Source organism: Nicotiana tabacum, chromosome 20 (assembly GCF_000715075.1).
Source record: "Nicotiana tabacum cultivar K326 chromosome 20, ASM71507v2, whole genome shotgun sequence".
Taxonomy (NCBI): Eukaryota; Viridiplantae; Streptophyta; class Magnoliopsida; order Solanales; family Solanaceae; genus Nicotiana; species Nicotiana tabacum.
In genome coordinates this window covers 84,677,782-84,685,649 of record NC_134099.1, presented here as the reverse complement: position 1 = coordinate 84,685,649, position 7,868 = coordinate 84,677,782, and positions in this window count along the sequence as shown.

The following is a 7,868-nucleotide window of genomic DNA, read 5'->3' as shown; positions in this document are numbered from 1 at the left end:
CATTTTATAGGTCCCTTCCAAAAGACTTCCCGAATGTGCTAGTTGATCTGCTAATCTATTTTGTCCTCTGTACGCATGGCTAACTATTGGATCACACAGCGTCCATAGCTGGTGCCTGCAATCATTTAATAGATTAACAAAGGTTAAGTTATCAGTGCGTAGTAGTGTAATTACCTTTTTGGCATCAATTTCCATGTGGATTGGCATTAGATTATGAAGCTTTGCCAATGTAAGTCCCTGTAGTAATGCATATATTTCTATTGTAATAATAGACTGATATGGTATGTTGCCTAAAAATCCTATAATCCAATCTTCGTTGTGATTTCTAATTATTCCTCCAATACCATTTTTATGCTGAGTAGATGAGTGTGTTCCATCCGTATTTAATTTATATATGTTAGGTGATCGGTGCCAACCCTATACCACTACAAAGTGGTGAGAGCGGTCGAAGCAGCTTTTACCAGAAATGGTCGGGATCGAATCCAAAGGGAGCTAGAATTTGGAATTGAATTCATGTCTAAACTAGTAGTGTGTAGTGCTCTTAATTACACTTTAAATCATGTTTGTTTGTTTTGTTACTTCTAATTTTTATGCTAATAGTATGCTAAATTAAACTAAGAGTGATTGCTTGTAAGGTTTTCTAAATAGTTAAAGAGGCAATAGGGAAGTGACTTTCTCCTAGGTGAATACTTGATGGGATCTAAAGCCTAAGGCAAAGAAGTTATATTGGGGATTGCGATATAGCCAATGCACGGAATTACTCACTCTATTCCTCTCGGTAGCTTGAGTGACTTTTCCCTAATTGACTTTCTCAAGACCAATTAGGTATCAAAATTGTGCAAGCAATATATGCTCAAGTTAGGTTTTACTATCTCTAGGTTTAACCCTTTAATTGGGACTATCACTCTCTTGATTATACCCCAATTCCTTGTTGGACTGATTATCCTAGACTCAAGCTCTCTTTCTCAAGAAGAACCCAAGTCAAATAGGCATAAATTAGTGTTTGCAACCACCAATTTAACATGGAAAACACAAATCGGTCCAAATATCAACTACCCATAAACATCTAAGCCTTAGAAAAAAAGACCTATCAAATACCCACACTAGGGTTGTGCCACAACCCCAGCTAATGGGTCTAGCTACTCATAATAATGGAGGAAAACAGAGAAATAGATGAAGAATAACTCATAAGATTTGATTACAAACTAAGATAATGAAGATTCAGTGTTAATCTAGCTACAAATTACTCAAAATAGAATAAAACAGCCGTTCACGTGCTCTGGTCTCTAATAAATTACCAAAAATACTCTAAAAATGTGAAAAGAAAGTATTTATACTAGGCCAAATTTTCTGGACAAAAATATCCTTGAAGGAGGTACTGCGGTCCGCATAAAATGCACCGTGGACCGCAATGAGGCTTTTTGGCTTGACTTGTCATTCTCTGAATCTGGCCACCGCGGGCCGTATAAAATGCACCGCAGTTGCGATGGCTTCTCTGCGGTCCACACAAAATGCTCCGCGGACCGCGCTAGCTTTGATCGTCCAAACTCCCAACTCTCTGAATCCCCTCTCCGCGGACCGCATAAAATGGATTGCGGCCGTGAAGAGGATTTTGCGGCCGCAAGAAATCCTCTGCGGACTGCACAGCCTTAGCCTCCAAACTTGCACCTCTCTAAACTCCTCCACCGTGGACCGCACTAAATGGTGTGCAGCCGCGGTGGGTTTGTTGCGGCTGCAGTTGATTTTATGATGCAGCAGTGCCTTGACTTGTTCTTAGTACTTGTGCATGTTTCATTCCTTTTTGAGCTGGTTTTGACTACTTGTCACTTTTTTTACCAAACCCTGCAAACAAGTACAACATGTAAGCCTTTGGGACTAATTGTATACATTTTTAATCAAAACTTAAGTAAAAAAGAGTGTAAAATAAACTAGAATCCCTAGTTATCAACTCCTTCAAACTTAAGCTTTTGCTTGTCCTCAAGCAAACAAAATAAGTCCCACCTCCTTAAGAGCAAAATCAAAAAAAATTCAGCTGACCTAAAGTGACCTCATCTAGCATCAATTGAGACTAACAATTGCCCTCAATTCAAATGAATCATTAACAACATTCGACCTTTTAAGCACCATGAATTTAGTGCGACACAAGAGCATCAAGAGTTGACTCAATCCATCAAGGAAACTCTTTCTACAACTTTGGCCATTGTGGAACCCAAACTCATACTCCTCAACTCTCCATAAGCAAACCTCACTTTTAGGTTGTAGCACTCAGAACGAGGATTGTGGAAAGCACACTCGTTTCTCTCAGAGAAAGATCACAAGTCCCGCTCTAATTACCATAAGATTGCCCTTTATGTGAGTCACCACTTATTTAAGCTTCATTGAACTCAAGATCATATGTGGCTTTTGTGAAGATATAATGAAGTCTTTTGGTTCAGGATAGGAAATATTTGGTCTAAGTAGGTTCCATCTTCCCTTAAGCACTTCATTTCTTCATTTTGGCACACATTCTCTTGACTATTTGAGTCATTTACTTCTTTCTTAGCAGTTAGAGAGACATACTGTCACTATTTCTTGTTCTTTTCAAACCTTTTTCTCCTTTATAAAATTTTTACACCTTTCATCTCTTTTCTTTTATTGAATCCCTTTATTTCTTCTACAATGTTCATTCTTTTTTTTCTTTTCTTTTTTTGACTTTTTGGTTTTCTTTCTTTTTTATTGCCTTTTCTTTTCTTCATTTTGTACCTTTTACCACTTCGTTGCATTCCTCATCTCTCCTCTCAAACTTATGCTTTTGCGAACGGGTAAAGGCTTGTATCATGGTCTTTGAAAGAAAAAGGTCTATAGCTCAAAAGGGTTGACTAGGGATATTGTCATTGGTAGGCTATGGAAGTTTTCAAGATAACATTCAGATCAATGAGAGCTTATAATCACTTCTCAAGTCAAATTACACTTAGGATTTCGCCTAGACAAACATTCAGGGCAAGTTCTAGACTAATGGCACGGGACTTGGACTTGCAATTCAAATTCTCACCGCACAAGCTATAGGATTGCTAAAGAGACAGAATCATGGGTCCGCAACAACCTTAGTTAAGATTTCAGCAACATGAATGGTCCCGAAAAACCATTTGAAGATTATCAGCCAACACAAGAGTTTCAAGGTCACAATTTTCACCATCCTATACATAACAATATGTTTTTGACCATAAGATCAAAGGCAAATGTGCTAGACCCAAGTAAAGCTTTGCTTGAGGCACCATTACTCACTAACTACTATTTACGCAAAAACAAAAAGAAAACAGACTCAAAACCTTAAGAAGGTTGTCATGCCATCCATCATCCGGAAGAGCCACCCGGTTCACACAAATTCCACCTTTGGAAAGAACCGTGGCATTAAAAATACCAAAGGCTTATTGAACGCAAAAACTCAAAATAAAAAGCTACCAAAATGAAATAAGAAGCTACGAAAGAAAAATGCGGAAAGTAGAATAAATATGTAAAAGATGGGATTTAGACGAATATACATAAGGGGGAATGAATATATACATCAGAAAGTAACTTTATATACAGACCAAAGTTGCAAAGTACGAAAAGTGAAATAAAATGGTAAAACTATGTGCATACCAAAAGTGAAAATCAAAGCATAATAAAAAGAAAATAGTATCATATTTACAACACCAAATCATTCAAATAGGGCTACCCCTCAAATGAAAGCTAGCATTGTCCTCAATCCTAACTAACCAAAAATAGCTCAAAATAAAATAGAGAGTAAAGAAAACTCCCAATTGGCCCTCCATCTGCATAGGATCATGAGTCTGGGTCCCTAGGTCCTCGGACTGCTCGGGAACCTGTGATTGGATCCATGTAACCTATATCTGCACTGGGACATGGGGCTGGCTAGAGGAACCTCCCTGCGGGTCCTCCAACTCTATCACAGCATCATCAGCATGGGGAATCACCCTCTTCCTCTTTGTTGGCCTCTCCACCTCCTACTTCAGCTCAGGCTGGGCTGCTGGTGCCGGGTCATGCAATAGTAGCTCTAAGGGCAAGTGATCAGCCTTCAATTTCTCTACTTCCACCCTCAACTATTTCACTGACTCCTTTGATGCCCGAGTCTTTCTCAACTTCTTTGTTTCCTTTGTCAACTCCTTTAATGCTTTACCATGAGAACCTACAGCCTCTAAAATTAATTTCTGGTTCTCCAGTAGCTTCTTCTAGTTGTCCAGAAGCTCCTTGAGAGTATCCTCCACTAACTGTGGAACTTGTGGCTGAGGGGGTACAGACTGGGCTGTCACCGAGCTAGAAAGCACAGACAGCTTAGAAGTAGCTGTCTGCATCTATTTGTTGATGCTGGCAAGGATTTGACTCAAATGGTGGGCATTCAACGGGTAAGCTGAGGATAAAGGGATATTTGGAACTGTGGAAGTAGAGGGTCCTGGGGCAATGCCTGGTGTATCTGAGAAGAGGCTACTACTACTACTGGCTCTTCAGACTAGCTAGTAGAAGCAGTGGCTTTACCTTTCGGATCTTTAGGGTTGTCATCACCCTTTAGGCTGTACCAGGAGAAGGGTGCCTTTGGTTTCACCTTTTCATCAAACTTTCTTTTCTCTACATATTGATCCTCAAAATACATGGTCAGGAAATATGGGAAGGGATAGGATCTATCACCTTCATTCATCACCCGTGTAATCACCCTAGACATAACATTTCCGATGTTGATCGGGTACCCCACCATGATAGACGCCACCAATATAGCCCAGGAGATAGGAAGAGAGTTCTCGTGAGTGGTGCGGTCTAGCCTGCTGCACATAAAGGTCTCCCACCCTTTCACCTCGAAGTTCAGGGTTCTCCTTAAAATTTTGACTCCCGCTGTCAACCATGTTAGGGTAGTACCTGGGATTGCCAAGTACTCTGCTAACCACAGACGGGCATCCTCTCCCAATGCTACCTTTTCTAAGTATAAAGTTTCGTCCTCCTTCGGAAAGCCCAGGTAGTTATTGATTGTTTTCCCATCAAACTTTACTTTCAAATTTCGCACCTTAGTCACTGTAGTGCCCTTTTTGATGTGGGCAACATTAGTGTAAAACTCCTTCACCAAGTGCTCATTTGCATCCTCAACGTTGCCTATGAAATAATCCCAGTCAGGCCTCTCTCTGAATTGCCTCTGCACATTTGGGTTATGAGGCAGAAGATCCTTGTCAATGAATCTCCGTTCAAGTATTAACTTCCTCTCGGGCCACCATTCGGAATTTGTGGTAAGCAAGCTTACTGACAAATTTATCTTGCCAAGCCTCCGGGTTTCTAGTTCTCTCCACCCCCTTACTTGAGGCACACCCCCTCCTCCTTCTTCTTCTATGGGATCCTCATCAGGTGTTGAAGCTGTAGGTGAGGTAGAAGAAACATCATCACCGCTCTCAGCTGAGCCCTCAAATGACTCAGAAGAAATTGCCACTGAAGCTTGAGCAGTAGGAGTGCTCGGAGGTGTATCTCTCAATCTTCGCCTTTCCGGCCAGTCAGGAACATACTCTGGCACTGACTCGGAGTTGGATGCCTCCCGAGAGGGTAAATACTCACTTCCCGAATGGGAAACAGCTCTATCTGCAGCCTTTATTGACTTCCTAATGTCCTTGATTGCCTGCCGGATTTGGGGAGTCAATTTGATCATACTTTTCCCCTACCCTGGGAGGACTCTCCTTTTCCCTGTTGTTTTCTACCGCCGCCTCGTGATTGAACCATTATCTGCAAGTGAAAGTCAGTTAAAGCTTGTTAGTATCAAACCAAAAGAAGCAGTGAAATATATGATTGCAGACAATGAAGAAAATAGTTGCGAACAATAGGATACGGACCGCATAAAATGCAGTGCAGCCGCAAAGAAACCATCGCGGACCTCACAAAATGGCAGCGCGGTCAGCATTGAGGTAGGGGTCAGAATACCCACTCTCTGATTCCAAGCATCGCGGACCGCAGTCCTCAACATTCAACTTTTTGAAGTTTCACCACCGCGGTCCACACAAAATGGCATCGCGGACCACAGAGAGGCACTACGGATCGCAATAAATCCACCGCAGATTGCGGTAAGCCATAAGCAGCAGTACCAACCTAGGGTTTCAATTTTCGTCTCATTTTTAGCCTAAAATTACATATCATTAATCCACTAGGTGTTCAATCATTATTCTTAACTAATTAACCCTAATTTAACATCATTATGTAAACCTATGCTACAATTTAAAGAAAAGGGACAAAAAAGAAGTACAACTAACTAATTAAAAGAAAATAAAACAAGGTTAAAAACTACGAAAAGATTAAAATTACCAGTAGTGAGATGCAACACAGATGATTTAGAAACAGGGTTTGAATTTGTACAGTTAGGGCTTGGATGAACAGTACTTTTTACTATTGAGGGTGAGAATGAGCGAAAAGTTTTAAATGAAGGCCTAAAGTCCTATTTATAGAAAAGGACCTTGGGACCCACCGTACTTACCCACCGCGGACCTCAAGAAATGCACCGCGGTCCGTGGTGCTTGAACATATAAAGCACTGGGCATAAGGGCATTGCGGTCCGCAAGAAAAGTTCCGCGGTAGCGGTAGGGCACCATGGACCGCACAAAATGCAATGTGGCCACGATGACAACTTCAGAGAACCCCATTTTTAATCATTCACCACTGCGGACAACATTGAAATTTTGCCCCCGCACTAAGGCCTTTGCGGCCGCAAGAAATGCAATGCGGTCGTAGTGCAAACTTCAGAGAGTGACATTTTTCCAACTTGGTCCTGCACTGCATCAAAACAATCCTACACACATCTCACAACCAGTTAGACCAAAAGCAAATCCTATACTAAAAAGAAAATCAATGAAAAACAAAAAAGAAAGACACATGGGTTGCCTCCCAAGAAGCGCTTGATTTAACGTCGCGGCACGACGCAGGTTACACTCAAATCACTTTAGATGGAGCAGTGCCACCACGTGATTGTCATCAATTTTGCCTAGGTAGTGCTTGACCCTGTGCCCATTAACTCTGAAAACCTCCCCATTTTTATTCTTCAAGTCAAGTGTACCAAACAGAGTCACAAACACTACTTCAAAAGGTCCACTCCATTTTGACTTAAGCTTTCCCGAAAATAGACGTAACCGAGAATTGAACAAGAGAACCAAATCACCCACTTTGAACTCCTTGCCACGAGCATACTTATCATGAAGGTACTTTATCTTGCCCTTATATAAGGACGAACTGGAGTAAGCATGGAATCGGAATTCATCAAGCTCATTAAGCTACTCCACACGAAGATTCGCTGCCACATCCCATTCAAGATTCAACTTCCTCAAAGCCCACATGGCCTTGTTCTCTAACTCAGCCGGTAGATGGCAAACTTTCCCAACACCAACCGGTACGGAAATATACCAATCGGAGTCTTGTAAGCAGTCCTATAAGCTCATAGAGCATCATCCAACTTCTTTGACCAATTGGTCCTATTTGCGTTGACCGTCTTTGACAATATACTCTTGATTTCCCTATTTGAGATTTCAACTTGGCCACTCGCCTGAGGATGATAAGGAGTAGAAACTTTGTGATTGACACCATACTTTGCAAGCAAAGTGTCAAAAGTTTGATTACAAAAATGAGACCCCACATCACTTATGATTGCTCGAGGAGTGCCAAACCTAGTAAAAATGCTCTTCTTGAGAAATGCAACAACACTCCGGGCCTCATTGTTGGGCAAAGCCACGGCTTCAACCCACTTTGAAACATAGTCAACTGCCACTAGAATGTATGTGTTCCCACATGAACTAACAACTGGGCCCATGAAATCAATGTCCCATATATCAAAAATATCAACTTCAAGAATGGTATTGAGAGGCACCTCATCTTTC